The sequence below is a fragment of the Chelonia mydas genome, chromosome 2 (assembly GCF_015237465.2).
Source record: "Chelonia mydas isolate rCheMyd1 chromosome 2, rCheMyd1.pri.v2, whole genome shotgun sequence".
Lineage (NCBI taxonomy): Eukaryota > Metazoa > Chordata > Testudines > Cheloniidae > Chelonia > Chelonia mydas.
In genome coordinates, this window is record NC_057850.1 from 185,794,866 (window position 1) to 185,813,072 (window position 18,207).

Consider the following 18,207-nt stretch of genomic DNA (forward strand, 5'->3'; position numbering starts at 1 on the left):
CTCCAGGTCATTGCTAATGCCCTTGGTGAATAGGATGGTTTCAACTGTATGGCATGAAAGGGTGGAAAAGAGAATGGAGCACTGTCCCTCTGATTTTCACATAAGTAGATGTAGCTATATACATAAATATACACCATTTTTAATTTTTAACCCTAGTAGAGTTTGTATGTGCGTGCACAAAGTAGGTGGTGGGGAGTGGTGGGACATTGAATGCAGCATGTCCCCTTCTCTGCTCTGCTCACTAGGAGGTAAAATGGGATGGGTTTTAAGCCCAGTTGGTTCAGTTTGCTCTCATTTTGGGGCTGCCAGCAGCCCTCCGTGTGAACCACATTGGGTCAGTCAGTCATGCCAGCTATCTATCTGTTAACCTGTGTATCCCTCCACTGCAAATCTTTTTAGGACTACCGTTTCTCCTATTGAAACCAGTGTCTTCAGGCAACTTCAACTGCTCTCTCTTGCTGTTGCAGCTGTTCTCATTCCTGCCCATGACACAGCTCTGTAAGATGCTGAGTGCTGAGCACGCACAACTCAGTAGAAATTGAGGGATTAAGCAACTCAGCAAGGAGTGTGTCTTCTCCATAGAAAAGTGGAGGGGATTAGAGTGTCCCCTGTGACAGAGTGGGAATTTTTTATATTTTGGATGAAAAATGTGTGTGTCTCCGTTTCCCTTATGTGGTCCATAGTTAAGTAGGTGGGGTGGGGGTGGGGGGGGGGGGAGACTGCTTACTCTTTGCAGAGACCCAGAGATCCAGGGGTGACTGATGCCTAGCTGTCTTGGGCCTGGGGCCCCATGCCTATGGAGCGTCCAAGAAGATAAAGGCCACACCAATTACTCAGACATTTGGTAGCTAGCAACTAACAAACAACCATGGATGGTCCACTCCCTACAGGAAGCCAGCCAGTTGCGACCAGCTGGAGAACAAAGGGCTAAGGAGGATGGCTAGGTGACCAGGTTTCCTGGGAACAAGAACAAAGGACTAAGGTTGTGGACTTGGGGGTTGTGAAGTTGTGGGGGTTGTGGGCTATTGGAGGGAGGAGACATGTCTGGACTGGGCTTACAGAAGGGTCTGGGACCAATCCCAGATGGATTTTGCTGTAACTTTCCATTCTCTATGTTAACTAAAGACTTTCTATGCTGTATTCCGGACATCTAATAAACCTTCCTGCTTCTACAACTCTGGCTGAGAGTCACTCCAGAGTCAGGAAGTCGGGGATGCATTGCTCCCTTTGGGTGTGTAAGTCTCTCTCAGGTGTCCAACTCAAGCGGACTTGCTGAAGGGAACTCATGGCATGAAGCAGGGATGCTGAAGGCTCCAAAGTTTGGTCCCAGGAGGTAGTGAAGCCAAGGGCTTAACCCAGTGAGATAGTGTGACCCTAAGGGGGCTGACACACTGAAAGTGTCCTCCCAGGGGACTATTCCAGCGCTGTCCAAAAGCACCAGACCCGTGGATCTGTGATACCACTAAAGCACATCAGTTTAATTTTTCCTATTTTAAATAGACTACGATTGGTCTGTTACCAATCCTGACTCCCTCTTTTCTAAAATATGGGAGGTTAGTGGTTCCAACTGGCCTTCAAAGGGACCAAACGTATTCAAGTGGAAAAAATATTAGCCACATTATCAAATGCATCTGTCGCCTGTATCCGCCGTACAGCACAAGAATGTTGGTAAAATGGGGAAGTGAAAATCATACTTAAAAAGCAAAAGAGATCATATCTGACTCTACAAGAAGTCTGCCAGCTGTTGAGCACACCCCTTGTACAAAATCATGGCAACTTCATCCACCCCCTCAGAGAAAGGGCATTGTAATGATCCTCCAGCAGTATAATGAACAGTATCAAATTCCTTTGCCTTTTATCTTCTCTTGAAGGAACAGCCCTTTCTTTCCAGACTAATACATTTCAGTGCTCCTGCTGAGTTATGATTAATTAGCCTTACTGTAATGTCTGGCACTAGTCAGATCCTCAGCCCTGGTACAATCCCTTTTAGGTACTCTGGTGATAGAAAGGGATGATAAAGTGGTAAAGACTAACCTAGTCTGGCAGCTGTGGATTTCCCCTGACATGGCTGGGCTCCCCTTTCCTGGCCACTGTTTACCACACCCCGCCAACCATCAGGGGATAGGCTAGGGATGTCATCAGAGGAGGTAGTGTTTCCAGAGCACTACTGCAGCCTTACAGTCCTCAATTGGTGCAACAGACCCCAAGGCTACCCTTGCTAGCAAGGGAACAAATTGGCTTCAGGCAGCCCAGAGGATTGGGTTGGGATGAAAAGTGGCATTTATCTACTTTTGCCCTTTCCCTGCATCATTGAGTGCAACTCATCTGAATCAGGGCCACTGCCTATTCTACCAGCTGTGCTATGGCTATTAATGTGATCTTCCAAAGCTCAGTTTGTTAATTCAATACAAGCCATACCACAAGGCTCTGGTAACACCTCAACTACAGAAACAGCACTGTGTTTAAACGTATTATGTCTCTAATCTTGAAGTCCTTCTCCAATAGTGAGTGTTTAAATATCTTTGAACCATTTCTATTTGTGCATTATTCAGATATATTATGCTAGCAGCATCTGATCAGTGGGAGGGATAACAACCAAGACCCTAATGATGGCTCTCTTTCAAAAGACTCTATGCTTTTTTTTTTTTTGCACCAGATAAAGATTCACAAGTCCTAGGGAATAACAATATTTCTATTCACATTACATTGAATTCCAAGACCTGCAGACCTGTTACTATGTCAGGTAGAGGACATTTACAGTTTACATAATCTGCGAAGTATGAGTCAAGCTGGTACTATGGGCTTTTTTGTTTTAATTGTTTTCTTTTTTCAGGGGTGGGGGAACTGGGTGGGTAAAAGGAGTAATAAAGCGTGGGGATCCCTTTGACCTCCAAGGAGCTGTTTTTCATCTAGCCAAGATGAGTGACATTCAAATAATGACTTTTTAGTAGCTTATATGAAATACATTGGCAGTCTCAATCCAGTTCCTACTAGACAAATGTCTGTGATGGAGTCCATGCCAGTCTTCACACCCTACGCTCTACGTAATAATCTTCGTACACGGTATGACTTGTAAGTATCATTTGAAAACTTATTTTCTGGTCAGTATTGTCCTGATAAAATGTGTGGCAACATGGTATGTGAAGTTATAAGATTCCCCTGTATGATGATATCAACATGTTCCAAACCCTATAGCCCTGCCCAAGGAGAAGTGGGCAAACAGGTCTGTCCTAAACAAAGGAATGTGTGCTCGCTTTAATTTGCATTTAAGCAGGAAACAGACTCATCATGCAGGAAGAGAAAACAAAAGAAGATAAAACAGGTGGAAAAAACCCAGTAGGGAATCTCCTTCCACATAGACGCTTTGTCTTCTGGAAGCAGGTGGTGAGAACTTTTGCTTGAATCTTATATAGTTTGTTGCTGGGCACTAGAAAGGCTTTTATCTTTATGGTTCTTGTAACCATTTCTGACTTTTATGCCTCATTACTTGTACTCACTTAATCTCTCTCTTTGTAGTTAATTGTTTTATCTAATCCAATGTGTTTAAAGTGGCTGCATAACTCCAATTAATGTAATAAGCTGGTATATTATTCCATTAAAGGAAAAACAAACTTAATATATTTGGACTGTTCAGGAGAGGGATGGGCCGTATAAAACATACATTTGTGGGGGAAAGTCCAGGACTAGGAGTACGTCGGGATCACCCTGTAGTATACCTAAGGCTGGTGAGAGACAGGGCGTAACTGGAAGGCTGCAGTTACACAAACACATCTGGGAGTGACCTGCATGCTGGTGGCTGTTGTGACCAGTCCATATTTGGAGGCTACAACAGCAAGGCATTGCCAGGCTGTCAAGGTTCCTTCCCCACTTTGAACACTAGGATACAGATGTGGGGACCTGCATGAAAGACCCCCTAAGCTTATTCTTACCAGCTTAGGTTAAAAACTTCCCCAAGGTACAAACTTTTCCTTGTCCTTGAACAGTATGCTGCCACCACCAAGTGTTTTAAACAAAGAACAGGGAAAGAGCCCACTTGGAGATGTCTTCCCCCAAAATATCCCCCCAAGCCCTACACCCCCTTTCCTGGGGAAGACTTGATAATAATATCCTCACCAATTGGTACAGGTGAGCACAGACCCAAACCCTTGGATCTTAAGAACAATGAAAAAGCAATCAGGTTCTTAAAGGAATAATTTTAATTAAAGAAAAGGTAAAAGAATCATCTCTGTAAAATCAGGATGGTAAATACCTTACAGGGTAATCAGATTCAAAAACACAGAGAATCCCTCTAGGCAAAACCTTAAGTTACAAAAAGACTCAAAAACAGGAATATACATTCCCTCCAGCACAGCTTATTTTACAAGCCATTAAACAAGAGAAAATCTAACACATTTTCTAGCTAGATTACTTACTAACTTTACATCAGTTGCATTCCTGATCTGTTCCCGGCAAAAGCCTCACACAGACAGAGCAAACCCTTTGTGCCCTCCCGTTCCCTCTTTGGTCATTTTGGGTCAGGTCCCAGCAAGGTTACCGTAGATTCTTAACTCTTTACAGGTGAAAGGGTTTTGCCTCTGGCCAGGAGGGATTTTATAGCACTGTATACAGAAAGGTGTTTAGCCTTCCCTTTATATTTATGACACAGGCACTCTAGGTTAGAGATCCAGGGTGACACAGTCCCCCACTGGTCTGGACTGTGCCCCAGTATGTCACAGTTTCCCAAAAAATCACCAGCGCAAATGGCACTAACAGGACAACACTTTTATCAGAGAGGCATGAAGTGGGCTTGGAGACTGAATGATCCTTCTCAACCCTTAAGGCAAGCCTTCCAGAACAAGAAGGAGGTATCTCAGGGAGGTAGTGTGCGGGAAGTCATCTTTTCTCTTCCTGTTCCATGGACAGAAGTTTTCCATCTTCAGAAAACCTTGTACAAGCACTAAATTCATGCTAAAAAATGTGAGAGAAGTTTTTCCTATTATAATATGTGGTTCTTCTGCTGGAATGTGTGTGTCTGTCTTTTTTTGTTTTTATGCCATGGCTAGTATATATCTATAGAACAAATTAAAATAGCATAACACAAATGCACATATCATTGCCCAAGTAGACGTGAGAACTATAATCCCTTTTGCTATATGGAGAAGTGTTTCTCCTTTAAGGAGGTAATGAAAATGGATTGGTACATAAATCCACTGATCTGATTAACATTAGCAGGTGTTGGATAAGGTTCACACAGACAGCCGAAAAATTTGAATCTGGAAGGCCAGTTCTATTCAGAAAGGTATTCTGTAGCTGCCAAAAGTCCTATATGTTGGGATACTCGACACTTCTTGGTTTCCACCTACAATTATTAACCAGCAGCAAATAATGAGTACATGCTTCCAGTATGAATTTTCAGACTAATAGTCTTTTGTACTAAAATTCATTAAACTTTTGAAAATGTGTTTGTGAATCATGAGTTTGATTTTCCTGAATTTAAGCACAAATAGCTATTTGCCTGAAAATTCTGAAGGGACAATTTACTATTTGTTAATTGTTATTCATCATTCACTGTTTGTTAATGGTTATTCTCCTACTCAAAGTGTTAAATGTAAACTGCATAGCCAAGACAATAAATCCATTCCACAATGCTTACAATCACTACAACAGAGTAATTTTTTAAAATTTGGATCATTCTAAACTGTGTCATCCCAGAAAGCTAAATGTATTTAGTTGATAATATTTTCAGCTGCAAACTTATTGGAAGCAAGGATCCTTAGCACTAGAGATGACAGAGGCATAGACAGCAATTTGAGATTGTACACACATATTGGACAGTCCATTGCCTCTTGCCCACAGTATATCTCCAGGTTAGGCACGTCATTACTGGCAATGTGATCACCACAGATGGGTCCAAACCAAAACTCTGGATTCACTGATCCTTAGAAAGTGGAAAAGTGTAGATCCTAATCTGATAAAATGCACACTGCAGCTGATAAAATTTGTGGGTGATACAAAGATTGGTGGGATGGTAAATAATGAGGAGGAGAGGGCAGTCATACAGAGCAATCTGGATCACTTGGTAAACTGGGCCCAGTCAAATAAAATGTATTTATACAATCAAATGCAAAGTTACATATCAAGGAATAAAGAATATAGACCATACCTACAGAATGCAGGGGGACAGACTGTATCCTGGAAAGCAGTGACGCTGAAAAGGATTTAGGGGTCACAGTGGACCAACAAGTGAACATGAGCGGCCAGTGTAATGCTGTGGCAAAAAGGGCTAATATGATCCTTGAACGTATAAACAGCAGAGTAGTGAGTAAGACTTCTGTAGATGGCATTGGTGAGACAAACACTAAAATACTGCATACAGTTCTGGTGTCCACATTTTAAAAAGCATGTTGAAAAATTGGAGAGGGTGCAAAAAAGAGCCAAAAAAAGATTTTTGTGGCACTTCACTTGAAATAATCATCTTGACTAGTTTCTTTTAAAATACTAACTTTATAGAAAGCTTCAATGTCAGAGATCAACTTACTTTCTCTTTAGAGCCAGACACATTTCACTGTTTCCTAGTCAGTGTGAAAGTCAGGTTTCTGTCTGAATTATAGAATACAGGTAACACAGGAGGATTGGACTATCACAATAGTTTTTTTACTCAGATAACATCAGCAGGTCTTCAATGAGAAAGTTAATGTAAAGAATGGATGAATTAGGTAATCAAAACAGAAAAGCAAGACCTTTTTGTTACAATGGCCTCTCGAGGTCAAAGACTACTCTGTGATTTAAGTGGTCGGTATTTTGGCTCTGATCCTGCAAACACATAAGCACATGTGTAACTTCATTCACATGAATAAAACTCCACGCATACTGAAGTGTGTGCAGGATCAGGGCATTTGAGTGCAGCTAGCAAAGGGACCCAGATTAAATATACGGTATCATTGCCTAAACAAATGCTAAGCAAGTAAACAAATACTGAGAACATGTTTGAAAAGCTCACGTAATAGACCCAGTTATAATCGTGCTCTATAAAACAGATAAAATAACCTGGATTGAAGTGATGCACACAGTCTTATTCTGTATTACTTTGTCTGTGTGAGGCACTTTTGAATACTTGTCAAAACAATACAAATATAAATGTAAAAACCAAGAATGTAGACAGCAAATAAATTTGTTAGTCTCTAAAGTGCCACAAGTACTCCTTTTCTTTTTGCGAATACAGACTAACACGGCTGCTACTCTGAAACCTGTCATTATGCAAGGCACTGAATTTAGCCGTATGGAGTGGAAATCTATCAACTTCATGAAAAAACTCATACAGATACAGACAGACATCATCTTCCTTTCCAAATGCAAACAGATGGACATCATACCAAAAGGACTGAAGGTAAAAAATCCATTACAATCTACATACCACACAGACTATGCTGACAGCTTGTGCCACACACTCTCGAAGAAACTGTGGAACCACCTGATCAACATCCTCTACAGTAAACAGGGAAAGATTAAGGATGAGCTCTCAAAACTGGATACTCTCATAAAAAAACAACCTTCCACACAAACTTCCTCGTGGCTGGACTTTACAAAAACTAGATAAGCCATTTACAACACACACTTTGCTTCTCTACAAAAGAAAAAGGACACTAAACTATCTAAACTACTACATGCCCCAAGGAGCCACAACAGTGGTTCCCTTAACCCACCCAGCAATATTGTTAATCTATCCAACTATACTCTTAGCCCACCAAAGAAACTGTCCTATCTCGGGGCCTCTCCTTCTGCCCCTCCACCCCCACGAACATGATACAGTTCTCTGGTGACCTAGAATCCTATTTTCGACGCCTCCGACTCAAGGAATATTTCCAACACACCTCTGAACAACATACTAACCCACAGAGAGCTTCCTACCAAGACTACAAAAAGAAGGACTCTGGGTGGACTCCTCCTGAAGGTCGAAACAACAGACTGGACTTCTACATAGAGTGTTTCCGCTGACGTGCACGGGCTGAAATTGTGGAAAAGCATCATCACTTGCCCCATAACCTCAGCCGTGCAGAGCACAATGCCATCCACAGCCTCAGAAACAACTCTGACATCATAATCAAAAAGCCTGACAAAGGAGGTATTGTCGTCATCATGAATAGGTCGGAATATGAACAAGAGGCTGCTAGGCAGCTCTCCAACACCACTTTCTACAAGGCATTACCCTCTGATCCCACTGAGGGTTACCAAAAGAAACTACAGCATTTGCTCAAGAAACTCCCTGAAAAAGCACAAGAACAAATCTGCACAGACAAACCCCTGGAACCCTGACCTGGGGTATTCTATCTGCTACCCAAGATCCATAAACCTGGAAATCCTGGACGCCCCATCATCTCAGGCATTGGCACCCTGACAGCAGGATTGTCTAGCTATGTAGACTCCCTCCTCAGACCCTAGGCTACCAGCACTCCCAACTATCTTCGAGACACCACTGACTTCCTGAGGAAACTACAATCCATCAGTGATCTTCCTGAAAACACCATCCTGGCCACTATGGATGTAGAAGCCCTCTACACCAACATTCCACACAAAGATGGACTACGAGCCGTTAGGAACACCATCCCCGATAATGTCATGGCAAACCTGGTGGCTGAACTTTGTGACTTTGTCCTCACCCATAACTATTTCACATTTGGGGACAATGTATACCTTCAAATCAGTGGCACTGCTATGGGTACCCACATGGCCCCACAGTATGCCAACATTTTTATGGTGGACTTAGAACAACGCTTCCTTAGCTCTCGTCCCCTAACGCCCCTACTCTACTTGCGCTACATTGACGACATCTTCATCATCTGGACCCATGGAAAAGAAGCCCTTGAGGAATTCCACCATGATTTCAACAATTTCCATCCCACCATCAACCTCAGCCTGGACCAGTCCACACAAGAGATCCACTTCCTGGACACTACAGTACTAATAAGCGATGGTCATATAAACACCACCCTATACCGGAAACCTACTGACCGCTATTCCTACCTACATGCCTCCAGCTTTCATCCAGACCACACCACATGATCCATTGTCTACAGCCAAGCTGTACAATACAACTTGAGCATTTGCTCCAACCCCTCAGACAAAGACAAACACCTACAAGATCTCTATCAAGCATTCTTACAAATACAATACCCCGCTGCTGAAGTGAAGAAACAGATTGACAGAGCCAGAAGAGTACCCAGAAGTCATCTACTACAGGACAGGCCCAACAAAGAAAATAACAGAACGCCACTAGCCATCACTTTCAGCCCCCAACTAAAACCTCTCCAATGCATCATCAAGGATCTACAACGTATCCTGAAGGATGACCCATCACTCTCAGGATCTTGGGAGAGAGGCCAGTCCTTGCTTACAGAGAGCCCCCCAACCTGAAGCAAATACTCACCAGCAACCACACGCCACACAACAGAACCACTAACCCAGAAACCTATCCTTGCAACAAAGCCCGTTGCCAACTGTGTCCACATATCTATTCAGGGGACACCATCATAGGGCCTAATCACATCAGCCACACTATCAGAGGCTCGTTCACCTGCACATCTACCAATGTGATATATGCCATCATGTGCCAGCAATGCCCCTCTGCCATGTACATTGGTCAAACTGGACAGTCTCTACGTAAAAGAATAAACGGACACAAATCAGACGTCAAGAATTATAACATTCAAAAACCAGTTGGAGAACACTTCAATCTCTCTGGTCACTTGATTACAGACCTAAAAGTGGCAATAGTACAACAAAAAAACTTCAAAAACAGACTCCAACGAGAGACTGCTGAATTGGAATTAATTTGCAAACTGGATACAATTAACTTAGGCTTGAATATTTTGATATTGAATAATTATTGAATAGAGACTGGGAGTGGATGGGTCATTACACAAAGTAGAACTATTTCCCCATGTTTATCCCCACCCCCACCCCCCACCGTTCCTCAGAGGTTCTTGTCAACCGCTGGAAATGGCCCTCCTTGATTATCACTACAAAAGGTTTCCCCACCCCCCACCCCGCTCTCCTGCTGGTAATAGCTCACCTTAAGTGATCACTCTGGTTACAGTGTGTATGATAACACCCATTGCTTCATGTTCTCTATGTACATAAATCTCCCCACTGTATTTTCCACTGAATGCATCCGAAGAAGTGAGCTGTAGCTCACGAAAGCTTATGCTCAAATAAATTTGTTAGTCTCTAAGGTGCCACAAGTACTCCTTTTATCCTTAATCAAATAATTTAACTGTCAAAGGAAAGGAAGAACTTTACAATACATAGATCATCCTTTCAGAAAAAAGAAAACATTGTGATTATGTAAATGTTCACCAGGGTAATTGCAAACATATGTCTTCATGTGCAAAATTTCATAGCTTTTCAATCATTTACAGCGTTTATACAAAAGTCTTTGAAGAAAGTTCAATCATACAGTCATGATCCACTTTCACCATCTGTTCACTGACTATTATTTACAGCAGGAATATAATTAACAAGGTTTTGAGCAATGGATGTGATCATTACATAGGCAAATTATACTTTATACTATTTCTAACAGAGAGAGATTAGTTTTCTCTTCCCCCAATGACTACCTAGGATAAAATTTACTGGAAGTTACTGAGATGTCAAATTATTACATAGTGACTAAACATACCACCCACTCATCGCTGAAGAAGCAAAGTCAAATTTGAAGCAGTTCACAAAGAAAACAAAACGTGTTGGTCTCAACCTGTCCTTTTGGCCACATAATTATTTAGATGTTGTGATGATACGGATAAGATGCCCGTCAGAATGAGGTGTGTTCATAGCATCATCATGTATCATCTGATATGTTCAGTTCTCCACTTTTACATAAATTATTAAAAACAATGCTACTGTATCAATATAGTCCATTTACTCTCATAACCCTCTCTACCTCTTTGCCTTGAATTTGCATTGACTGCTACCTCAGCAGTTGATGGAAAGTGAGCTGAAACAGAGATTGTTCACGGAGTAATTGGCATTCATGAGATTTGTTTTATTGGCTTTGTTTTCCCATCTCTGCTATTTTTCTCCTTGCCAACAGCTAAGAAAATCAGAAAGATCCATCAGTTTGTTAAACACCAGGATAACTCTACTAAAACAAGTCAAGCAGCCAGTTGAATGATCAGACAAATTACTAAACCACCATTCAGAATCTACATTTTAAAAAGTTTATCAATATTCATATTGCTCTAATAAGCCCTGGAGCTTTGAAAACACAACATTTTGTGTCATGCTCAGCCGCCAGAGCGGGGAACATCTTTCTTTATTCTTGAGAGACTTCCTGAGACAGCATCAGTGGCTCTGGAGGGAGTACAGTTCATCCTTCCTTAGTTGGAAGGTTTGTTTATTCCACCTGATCAGGGATTTTCATTGTGGAAGACATGAGGCATAGGAGACAAATAATTCAAGGCCAGACACACTCTGCTCTCTAAAAAGGTGTACAAGTTTGTTTGTTTTTCTTTTTCATAAGGATTCTCTGTCTTTCAAAAGTGCTTGGATATCACTAAAGAAATCCCATAACAACAGAGTATAAAAATAGTGAAAGCTTAGAAAACTGAGCAAAAGACTATTTTTATTCAAGTCAATCAAAAGACACTATGCAGTGTATTTTAAAAGCTTGCCTTTGTTTTCTGATTATGTTTTTTTTTCTTTAAGTAATCACCATTTGAAAATAAATGTAGCCCTATTAGACACTATCAAAAACTTGTAAACTATGGTCGGCTGTAGAAAAAATATTATGTGAAATGATTATGAAGCTTTTGGAAGGCAGGCCAAGTCCATTGCTCACAAGCTTTTACGTGACTTTTCCTTGGCTTGCTGAGTGGGTTCTGCTAGGTGCATGTATTTCACTATCAACTTCCCCTTTGTTCTATGAATGTAGCTGTGATATACAGTGGGAAAAGTACAATTCACTGCACACAGAGACAAAGAGCAAGTTTTTAGTAGCTAAATGTAGCTACCCCTCAAAAGTAATTTTAAATTCCCAAACCCAAATGACCAAGTGATCCAAAACGCAATCATTACATCTACCATTTTTTCAGCAGTTGAGGTGCTGTCTCCCACTGTTATTATGCAGCTGTGCTTTCCTTCTGGCTCCAACAGGCACCACTGAAACCAACTTTTCTGTAAGCCACCCCTGTTGTGTTAAGCAGAGGAGCAAGGTGGTTAAATAGCTAAATATCTACTCAGGAATACATACAGGCACCAAGTCCCAGATTATGGCTCTGAGAGCAAGTGGAATGCAAGGGAGGAAACTCCTTCAGTGCCTGTGTAGTGTGGAGAAAAGCATTGTACCTGCTCAAGGCATAGTGTCTCATGGGATCTGGGAGAAGCATGCACAGCAGCAAGAGTTTTATACACTTACGCACTTGCATACAAGGTATATGGTGCAATCCCCACAGCCCTGCCTGGGGCTGGGGCTCAGGAAGGAAGGACACTGCAGCAGCTTTATGGCCATCTTCTCTGAGAATACACTGTTGCGGGAAAGGTGCTCCCTCTCCCACACCCAACACGCTCACTTAAATCAAGCTGTCTCATAGCCTCGCTTCTAGTGCAATATTGCCACAACTGCAGTCAGCAGAGGTGCTCAGGCTGGAGTCCTTTCAGTAGAAAGTGTAGGGGGCTGCCTTAGGGTGTTCTGCACGATGGCCCTTTGACTTTGGCTTTCCCTACCCCCTTTGGTTTGCAATATCCAAATCCTATTTAATCTCCTAACTGCCACTGAAATCTCAGTGAAAACAAAGCAGTTTATAGTTTGAAATGAGTTAAATCAAGGTAAACGCTAGGTTCTCCCATAGACTTCACCTCAACCTGCTAACTTAGGTGAAAGGTAGGAACTGTCTCAGCTTCACTAAGATTTCACCTCCTGTTAGTTACCATGTCTTAGCTAACACATAATAAGAACACATCCTTTCTCCTCGTGAGGACAAGGCCCAAGTGACACAAAGGCACATGTAAGAGATGTCATATAACAGTGACATTCACACCCCAGCGCAGAGGCTTGGGGAAAGGTCTATGCATCACTAAAATCCCACTTAGGCCCATTGTCTGTATGAAACTGGTCCCTCTTGCAAGTGCAGCGTCCCCCCTAGACTAGTGACACACACCAATAGCCAATGTCCTCACAGAGGGGGCCTGAAACACTTCCGTGTTTCAAACAGCAGTACGTCAAAGTGCACTCAGGGACTTTTAGCACTTAGCAACAGGGTCCACACAGACAGCAAGTGCGCGGCAGGTGGGAGCACTGTAGTCCCATCCCTGACAGCAGCAATGCCTCCCACCTAGGCAGGTAATACTACAGGGAGCCCTGTCCCCCTCCCAATGTGTTCTGCCAACAGGCCCAGGCAGTGACATTGGAGGGCAGGGGGAGAGGGACCTCAAAATGTTCTGTCCCCACCTGAGCTTGGTGGGTGCATGAAGTGCCTTTCCTTCCCTGAGGTTTACACCTGCTCTCCCCGAGACATTGTCAGCAAGGACATCTCTATCAGTCACTGCCTCCTCTGGGAGATCTTCTAGTGTCCCCTCAGGGGATGGCAGAGGTATGCTGTGGCTGGGGAGTGGGAGGAGGAGCAGAGCCTGGCTAAATTGTTTTTTGTTGTATACTTTAATTCCAATTGGAAAAGTTAGTCCACCCCCAAAAAATCTAAATGGGTGCCACTGGATACAGCACTGAGGCACAATTATTGTTCTGTTGATGTAGGTATAACCCTCTCATTTTCTATGTGACATACTACATCTCATGCCCATGACAGGGCATTAGGTATATTTATGGCCTTTTCCTGACAAACAGCTCTTAAACCAAAAAAACCCTTCATAAAAATTTGCCCTGTTACAAATTCACTGAATGGATGCAGGTCATATGTGACAGAAAGAGCTTGGCTCAGAGGCTCTATTCTGATGTTGCTAACACTGCTTTCCTGCTAGTGAAACAACACTGGCTTCAGTGGAGCTATTTCTCATTTACACTTGGATGAGAGGAGAATCTGGCTCAAAGATTTTGCTGTGAGGGCAGCTTCTTACACAGCACGTTTGACTGGATGCCCTGTAGATTTGTAAGCCCCAGCTGTCCCAAGTATACATTCCACTTTGAGGGTAATATTTACATGATCAAATAAACTAAGCAAGGTGCAATCAACACCAATGAACTGGAAAGAAAAAGGCTATTATTTTTAACAAGTGCTGACGAGAAAGTCTGAATAGAACTGGTAGTGTGAATCTTTTTCCTCTACATTATTTTCGCTGTTCTCCTGTATTTCCTGTCAATGTTCTTCAACTGATTCTTAATCCTAAAACAAACAGTGCTGGTTTGCTGGTCATATTTACAGGATAAAACATAGCACACTGGATAACAGTTTTACTGCGAGCAGCTCTCTTTTGAACCCTTTTTGGTGGGGCTGAAATCCAGTAAGAAAAATATTTTTGTTTTGGAGCCCTTGTTCTTTCCCTCCCCCTTTCCCCCCACCTTTTTAAAGTATTTTAACCCTGAACAGTGATGATGCTAATAATACTCTTGTACAAGAGATCATCTCCTGCTTTAGACAGATCGGTTTCAGAATCACCTTCTTCATAAATTCAGTGGGGTTGATGCCTTCACTCTCAGCTGGGATGCCGCATACTCTTAAACAGCACAAATCTGAATTCAGTATTCAGATAACTCTCTCTGGAAGTACGGCCTTTCATATTGCTTTCTAGACTTTGAGATTTTCAATATCTGTTCCTCTTGTCCCTGTTTAATTTCTTTCGCTACACCGAGCCCACACATTGTCTACTATATGTTCTTCTGATGTTCTTCTCTCATTTAGAGTTAGCTAATTCTACCTGATTGATCAATACTCATGCCAAACTGGCTCACCCAGGGGCTATCCTCCACAGAGGCTGAAAAACTAGAACTCACCGCATGGCCTGGACCATAGAAAGGTACAGATTAAAGAAACTGGATTTATTTAGATTCTTTGGGGTACAGGACTGAAGGATTCAGTACCAGGGTTCCAGCTTTCTGTAGAATGCTGCTAATTAGTTTACAGCAAATGCCCTGGGAAAATCAGAACCAGATTGAAATATGCATTCCACCCTCACAGAGTGTTTTCAAGGTTTCACAAAACACTTGGAAGTTTGATAACGTATTGCAAATGTAATAGCCTGAAGAAAATTTCAAATTGTATCTCATCTGAGAGGATAAGTGATTGCCCTCACATTTTTGTTTAAAAATCGACAGTTCTCCCACAGTGGTATCTGTGAGAGTAGGAACAGGAAATAAGTTTGGTATCTCATACATTACTGTGTGGTAACTATTTTTTAAATGAAAAATCCACTTTTCATTTTTCTTGTCATCTGTAGTGCTTTAGCATTCTCCTTCTCCCTTATAACGGATCAAATGCTGCTGTGTTTCACTGGGGTAAATTCATTCACACCGCTAGCTTCAAGAGTAGGATTTGGACCACAGAGGTTTTATCAACAGCATATGCAAATACTTCCCCATTGGGCTTAAAAGAAGAGAAAGGAGACAAAGCAAGCCACAGAAGGGTTTTTTTCAGTCTTATTATTTGTGAACTGTTTTTTAATTTCAGAATGGTTTTCACTGAACTAAATTCTATTTTCCTGAATCTGTTGCTCAGCGTTCGCTTCATAGCTTATCATTTTCTTGTTTTAGAAATCATGAAGTAACAGCTGGATCACATTCAGACCCAGTTTTTGTATGTTACATCTTGATTTCTTATAGAGCTGCTCTTAATTCCAGATGTCACCGTATTAGAAACAGTATAACAGTGACAGATGTACAGAATGATTGAATTCAAGTTCGCTTGCCAAGCAGCAGATTTATTTGAAAAGAAAGTAAATTACTAAAGCCAATTTCCAGAAAACAAACTTTGAGTAACTTTTCTTTTAAATGTCACCCCCCAAAACCCTAAGATTCATGCTGTCTGTTCCTGTAAATGCACAGTATACTAGTGTACATCCTTCTCCACTGTCAATAATTTAACAAGGCTGAAGTCTTCCCATCAGATGTGAAATGTGGGCTTCTGCAGATATTCTATGCCCAACAGAACTATCAAAGGAACATTTTTAATTCCTTGCATCCCCACTTACAGTTCAAAAGAAATGTGAAATGTCAGGAAATTAAGGCCAAGTTGAAGGGATATTCTACCCCTTCAGGCGAGTAACTGAGGTACAACAGTAACCTTATAGACAGACCACCAAACTCTGCTCACTGGGGCAAATCCTCTCCACAGCATAACTCAGCTAGGTGCTGGGGACTCCACAGTGAATGGGGGTATGAAATGAGATCCACTGGCAAAATAGAGACCCCATGATTTTGCCACAAGAACAGTACTTTACTTGTACATGTAATATCAGAATATCCACATTCAGAAGGTCAAGCTGTACCCTTCCCCCAAAGTACCCCTGTGAAACTGCAATAGAGCAGTCCATCACAGACAACATGGAATCTAAGGGGGCTGGTTTATGAAAAACTTAAATGGGTAGCTAGTTATTTGCTTGAACATTCTCTGCTAAGTCTAAAGAAGTGGAAAAGTAGAAATCAACAGCAGGGCGTGAACTTGCAAGAAAGGTTTCTTCTTCCCAACTATCTTTCTTCTGAAACCACAAATATTTAAATATTTTTACCTTGAAGAAATATGTTGGTGGAGCATTCTTAGAGCTGGGACAGGCTGTTAGCTACAAAACTCCATTTTGAGTCACTGGAGGGGGCTGATTGGCCAGTAACTATTAAGGGGTGGGGATAAGGAACTATAAAGCCTGTGGGTAGGGGCACCCTGTTGTTTTGCTGGGGGAGGCTTCAGTGAGGAATCACTCCAACACAGATCTCTCACAGCACCTTCAGTGCCATGTGCAGAATGCCAGCATCATGGCAAAGTATAGTCAATGGGAGTTTGATAAATTCCAGATGCCTAAAAGAAACTCTACCCCCATTGGTCACAAACAATGTTTTGGACAGTGGCTGGTTCTTACATGTGTTGCAGGCTCATAGGAGTTGCATGCTCCGGCTACTCCCTGGGCCTAACCCAGAGACCCATTTGGGCTGGCTGTGCTCTTGCATCCCATGCAGTCCCTTCTCAAATGGAAGGAGAGTAGGCAGCAGGATCAGGTTTTCCTCCTCTGGCCAACCAAGTCTCAGGGGAGGAGGGAGAGACCTGCCTCTCCTGCCTGCCCATCCCCAGCCAATCAGGGCTCTGGGCGCAGGGCCAGCCTTCACTTCTGCTGATTTGTGGAGTGAGGGCTTCACACCTGACTCAGTGGTAGAGGTCTGGCTCAGCTTAGGGGGGTTTCATCCATTCTGGGAGCTCAGGCTTGCTTCAGCCTTGATGAACTTATTCCAAGTCAGGAGTTTAATATAGCTCAGGGGGCCTATATTGGAAACCCGGGGGCACAGTGTAGTTCAGATGCCCACTCCAGCCTGGAAGCTTTGCTCTAGGTAAAGCCCTTACTCCAGTCTTGAGAGTGGGTAAATAATCAGCATAGCAGTCAGAAGCCTTCCTGCCCTTAATGAGGGGACTTGTAAGGGAAATAAAGCTTACTGGAATTCTGCAGTTTAAACTAACATGCTTCCTATGGGACCTTAACGTTTTTCTATATATTAATGGAATTCTTACTTTCTGCTCTTTTCTTCACTGGACTTATGAGTCTGTGAGCCACAGCTACTCTTGAATTCTCACAAAAAGGATAGAGGACCAGTAAACTTTACACACTTCTCCTCTGGGATTTATGTTCAAATTGTCCCCTACTACTTCCTCCTGCGGGGATTAGAAAGGCTCTGGTGGAGGCAGGGGTGCAACCTACCAATTTACAGATTCTGGTGACTCACATGGAAAGGGGAACCCATCATCTTACAAATGCTAATCCTGCCATACTGTTTCTCTGCTTCCCACACAGGCAGGAGTCAGGGAGCAATTGGCCAGGCACCATGCCTATAAGAAGACCAGGAAGAATAAATAGATGCAATACAGCATTACGCTAGTCACAGCTATGAGCCAATGTTATTTAATATTTTTATCAGTGATCTAGATGATAATATACATTCTTTGCTGGCACAATTTGCAGATGACACAAAGATTAGTGGGGCAGTAAGTAAAAAGGAGGACAGGTTACTATTATAGAATTATCTGAATCACCTGTTTAAATGGTCACAATGCAATAAAATACAATTTAATACAGCCACATGCAAGG

At 42.3% G+C, this 18,207-nt stretch overlaps 1 long non-coding RNA gene across 1 annotated transcript in view; it reads right to left on the minus strand.

Annotated features, from left to right (window-relative positions):
• The window catches only part of LOC122464670, a 43,391-nt gene extending 26,703 nt beyond the window's left edge, over window positions 1–16,688 (minus strand). The window contains exon 1 of the long non-coding RNA XR_006288930.1: window positions 16,648–16,688. This is a non-coding gene — a long non-coding RNA (uncharacterized LOC122464670). The remainder of the gene's footprint in view (window positions 1–16,647) is intronic.
• Between the last annotated feature and the right edge of the window lie 1,519 nt (window positions 16,689–18,207).